The sequence below is a fragment of the Arachis ipaensis genome, chromosome B7 (assembly GCF_059453495.1).
Source record: "Arachis ipaensis isolate K30076 ecotype BB chromosome B7, ASM5945349v1, whole genome shotgun sequence".
Taxonomy (NCBI): domain Eukaryota; kingdom Viridiplantae; phylum Streptophyta; class Magnoliopsida; order Fabales; family Fabaceae; genus Arachis; species Arachis ipaensis.
Genome location: NC_142442.1, coordinates 84,498,279 through 84,503,904, shown reverse-complemented (window position 1 = coordinate 84,503,904; position 5,626 = coordinate 84,498,279). Strand labels below are relative to the sequence as shown.

The window sequence follows — 5,626 nt, the reverse complement described above, 5'->3', positions numbered from 1 at the left end:
TTATTTTCTTTTTCCAATTAATTTTCGAAAAATACCAAAAGAATAATAAAATCATAAAATCAAAAATAATTTGATGTTTCTTGTTTGAGTCTAGTGTCAAATTGTAAATTTGGTCTCAGTTGCATGTTTGTTTCTTTCTTGCATTTTTCGAAAATTCATCATGCATTCTTCATGATCTTCAAGTTGTTCTTGATGAATCCTCTTGTTTGATCTTCATGTTTTCTTGTTTTGCATCTTTTCTTGTTTTTCATGTGCATTTTCAATTTGTTAGTGCCTAATTATTGAAAATTTCTAAGTTTGGTGTCTTGCATGTTTTTCTATTCTTAAAAATTTTCAAAAATAAGTTCTTGGTGTTCATCTTGACATTCAAAGTGTTCTTGGTGTTCATCTTGACATTCATAGTGTTCTTGCATGCATCATTTGTTTTGATCCAAAACTTTCATGCATTGAGTCTTTTTATTGTTTTTCTCTCTCATCATTAAAAATTCAAAAATAAAAAAATATCTTTCCCTTTTTCACTCATAAATTTTCGAAAATTTGAGTTGACTTTTTTCAAAAATTTTTAAAATTTAGTTGTTTCTTATGAGTCAAATCAAATTTTCAATTTAAAAATTCTATCTTTTTCAAATCTTTTTCAAAAATCAAATCTTTTTCATTTTTCTTTTATGATTTTCGAAAATTTATAAAATCAATTTTTAAAATCTTTTTCTTATTTTATTTCATAATTTCAAAACCTTTACTAACAATTAATGTGATTGATTCAAAAATTTCAAGTTGTTACTTGCCTATTAAGAAAGATTCAATCTTTAAATTTTAAAATCATATCTTTTTAAATTTCTTTTTCAAATCTTTTTCAATTTAAGTTTCAATCATATCTTTTTCAAAATTAATTTCAAAATCTTTTCTAACTTCTTATCTTTTCAAAATTAAATTTCAAATCCTTTCCAACTAATCCTATCTTTTTGTTTCAATCATATCTTTTTCAAAACTACCTAACTAACTCTCTCTCTCTAATTTTTGAAAATCACCTTCCCTCTTTTTCAAAATTTCTTTTTAATTAACTATTTATTTTAAATTTTAATTTGATTTAATTTTATTTTTCTTTTTAAATTTTTGAATTTTTATTTTAAATTCAAATTAAAAACAAAAATATTTTTATTTTAATTTATTTAATTTTTGAATTCTCTCATCTCTTATCTCCTTCTATTTAACTATTCATCTACTAATACTTCTCTTCCACCCAAAATTCGAACACCATCTTCCTCTCTGTGTTCGAGTTTTTCTCTTCCCCTTCTTTTATTCTTCTCTTCTTATACTTACATAAGGAATCTCTATACTGTGACATAGAGGATTTCATATTTTCTTTTCTGTTTTCTTCTTTTTCATATGAGCAGGAACAAGGATAAGAACATTCTTGTTGAAGCTGATCCTGAACCTGAAAGGACTCTAAAGAGGAAGCTAAGGGAAGCTAAAGCACAACTCTCTGGAGAAAATCTGACAGAAATTTTCGAAAAAGAAGGAGACATGGCTGAAAATAATAACAATGCAAGGAAGATGCTTGGTGACTTTACTGCACCAAATTCCAATTTACATGGAAGAAGCATATCAATCCCTGCCATTGGAGCAAACAATTTTGAGCTAAAACCTCAATTAGTTTCTCTGATGCAACAGAACTGCAAGTTTTATGGACTCCCATCAGAAGATCCTTTTCAGTTCTTAACTGAATTCTTGCAAATCTGTGATACTGTTAAGACCAATGGGGTTGATCTTGAGGTCTACAGGCTTATGCTTTTCCCGTTTGCTGTAAGAGACAGAGCTAGAATATGGTTGGACTCTCAACCTAAAGACAGCATGAACTCTTGGGATAAGCTGGTCACGGCTTTCTTAGCCAAGTTCTTTCCTCCTCAAAAGCTTAGTAAGCTTAGAGTGGATGTTCAAACCTTCAAACAGAAAGAAGGTGAGTCCCTCTATGAAGCTTGGGAGAGATACAAGGAACTGACCAAAAAGTGTCCTTCTGACATGCTTTCAGAATGGACCATCCTAGATATATTCTATGATGGTCTGTCTGAATTATCTAAAATGTCATTGGACCATTCTGCAGGTGGATCCATTCACCTAAAGAAAACGCCTGCAGAAGCTCAAGAACTCATTGACATGGTTACAAATAACCAGTTCATGTACACTTTTGAAAGGAATCCTATGAGTAATGGGACGCCTATGAGGAAGGAAGTTCTTGAAATTAATACTCTGAATGCCATATTTGCTTAGAATAAAATATTGACTCAGCAAGTCAATATGATCTCTCAGAGTCTGAATGGATTGAAGGAATCATCCAACAGTACTAAAGAGGCATCTTCTGAAGAAGAAGCTTATGATCCTGAGAACCCTGCAATAGCAGAGGTGAATTACATGGGTGAACCCTATGGAAACACCTATAATCCCTCATGGAGAAATCATCCAAATTTCTCATGGAAGGATCAACAAAAGCCTCAACAAGCCTTTAATAATGGTGGAAGAAACAGGTTTAGCAATAGCAAGCCTTTTCCATCATCCACTTAGCAACAGACAGAGAATTCTTAGCAGAATTTATCTAGCTTAGCAAATATAGTCTCTGATCTATCTAAGGCCACTTTAAGTTTCATGAATGAAACAAGATCCTCCATTAGAAATTTGGAGGCACAAGTGGGCCAGCTGAGTAAAAGGCTCACTGAAATTCCTCTTAGTACTCTCCCAAGCAATACAGAAGAAAATCCAAAGAGAGAGTGCAAGGACATTGATTTGACCATCATGGCCGAACCTACAAGGGAGGAGGAGGACGTGAATCCTAGTGAGGAAGACCTCCTGGGACGTTCAGTGACCAATAAGGAGTTTCCCTTTGAGGAACCAAAGGAATCTGAGGCTCATCTAGAGACCATAGAGATTCCATTGAACCTCCTTCTGCCCTTCATGAGCTCTGATGAGTATTCTTCTTCTGAAGAGAATGAAGATGTTATTGAAGAGCAAGTTGCTAAGTATCTTGGTGCAATCATGAAGCTGAATGCCAAATTATTTGGTAATGAGACTTAGGAAGATGAACCTCCCTTGCTCACCAATGAACTAAATGCATTGGATAGGCAGAAATTACCTCAAAAGAAACAGGATCCTGGCAAATTCTTAATACCCTGTACCATAGGCACCATGACCTTTGAGAAGGCTCTGTGTGACCTTGGGTCAGGCATAAACTTAATGCCACTCTCTGTAATGGAGAAACTTGGGATCTTTGAGGTGCAAGCTGCCAGAATCTCATTAGAGATGGCAGACAACTTAAGAAAATAGGCTTATGGACAAGTAGAGGACGTGTTAGTAAAGGTTGAAGGCCTTTACATCCTTGCTGATATTATAATCCTAGACACTGGAAGGATAAGGATGAATCCATCATCCTTGGAAGACCCTTCCTAGCCACAGCAAGAGCTGTGATTGATGTGGACAGAGGAGAGTTGATCCTTCAACTGAATGAGGACTACCTTGTGTTTAAAACTTAAGGATCTCCTTCTGTAACCATGGAGAGGAAGCATGAAAAGCTTCTCTCACTGCAGAGTCAACCAAAGCCCCCACAGTCAAACTCTAAGTTTGGTGTTGGGAGGCCACAACCAAACTCCAAGTTTGGTGTTGAACCCCCACATTCAAACTCTAAGTTTGGTGTTGGGAGGTTCCAACCTTACTTTGATTACCTGTGAGGCTCCATGAGAGCTCACTGTCAAGCTATTGACATTAAAGAAGCGCTTGTTGGGAGGCAACCCAATGTTATTTAATTATATTCAATTTTTTTTATTTTTATTTCGTGTTTTATTAGGTTGATGATCATGTGGAGTTACAAAAACTACTGAAAAATCAAAAACAGAATGAAAAATAGCATTAAAAATAGCACACCCTAGAGGAGGAGCATTCTAGCATTTAAACGCCAGAAACAAGCATCTGTCTGGTGTTTAACGCCAGAAACAAGCACCACGCTGGCGTTTAACGCCAGAAACAAGCATCTACCTGGCGTTAGATGCCAGAAACAGGCTACATTTGGGTGTTTAACGCCAGAAACAAGTAGCAGTCTGGCGTTAAACGCTAGGATTGCACAGCAAAGGCGTTTTACACGCCTAATTGGAGCAGGGATGTTAAGTCCTTGGCCCCACTGGATCTGTGGACCCCACAGGATCCCCACCACTTCTTCTCTCCTCTTCACACCTTTTCATAACTCTCTTCCCCAAATACCCTTCACCAATCACCTCCACACCTCTTCCAAAACCATCATACAAACCACCTACACCCACCCACTCAAATTCAAACCATCACTCCTTCCTTTTCACGCATCACACCCCCTTATCCGAATTCACATATCTCCCTCCATCTCCTCCATTTTCTTCTTCTTCTAGTACTTTCTTTCTTCTTTTGCTCAAGGACGAGCAAACCTTTTAAGTTTGGTGTGGAAAAAGCATTGCTTTTTTGTTTTTCCATAACCACTAATGCCTCAAGGGATGCACTTTCCTCCACAGAACTATTGGGAGCAAATCAACACCTCCCTAAGAGAATTAAGTTCCAATATGGGACAACTAAGGATAGAGCACCAAGAGCACTCCATCATCCTCCATGAGATTAGAGAAGATCAAAGAGCTATGAGGGAGGAGCAAAAAAGACAAGAAAGAGACATAAAGGAGCTCAAGAGCACCATTGGTTCTTCAAGAAGAGGAAGACGCCACCCTCACAAAGGTGGACCCGTTCCTTAATCTCCTTGTTTTTATTTCTCTGTTTTTCGTTTACTATGCTTTATGTTTATTTATGTTTGTGTCTTATTACATGATCACTAGTGTCTAAGTGTCTATGTCTTGAAGCTATGAATGTCCTTTGAATCCATCACCTCTCTTAAATGAAAAATGTTTTAATTACAAAAGAACAAGAAGTACATGATTTCGAATTCATCCTTGAAACTAGTTTAATTATTTTGATATGGTGACAATACTTTTTGTTTTCTGAATGAATGCTTGAACAGTGCATATGTCTTTTGATATTGTGGTTTATGAATGTTAAATATGTTGGCTCTTGAAGAAAAAGGAAAAAGGAGAAATGTTATTTAATGATCTGAAAAATCATAAAAATGATTCTTGAAGCAAGAAAAAGCAGTGAAGAACAAAGCAGAAAAAATACGAAAAAATAGAAAGAAAAAGAAAAAGCAAGCAGAAAAAGCCAAGAGCTCTTTAAACCAAAAGGCAAGAGCAAAAAGCCAGTAACCCTTTAAACCAAAAGGCAAGGGTAAAAAAAAAAAGGATCCAAGGCTTTGAGCATCAGTGGATAGGAGGGCCTAAAGGAATAAAATCCTGGCCTAAGCGGCTAAACCAAGCTGTCCCTAACCATGTGCTTGTGGCGTGAAGGTGTCAAGTGAAAACTTGAGACTGAGCGGTTAAAGTCGAGGTCCAAAGCAAAAGAAGAGTGTGCTTAAGAACCCTGGACACCTCTAATTGGGGACTTTAGCAAGGCTGAGTCACAATCTGAAAAGGTTCACCCAGTTATGTGTTTGTGACATTTATGTATCCGGTGGTAATACTGGAAAACAAAATGCTTAGGGCCACGGCCAAGACTCATAAAGTAGCTGTGTTCAAGA

At 36.3% G+C, this 5,626-nt stretch overlaps 1 non-coding gene across 1 annotated transcript; it reads right to left on the bottom strand.

The window, feature by feature from the left end:
* Positions 1–1,917: 1,917 nt before the first annotated feature.
* LOC148553203 (small nucleolar RNA R71) lies at positions 1,918–2,025 on the bottom strand. Its single transcript, XR_015892669.1, has one exon. It is a non-coding gene; the product is annotated as a small nucleolar RNA R71 (small nucleolar RNA).
* Between the last annotated feature and the right edge of the window lie 3,601 nt (positions 2,026–5,626).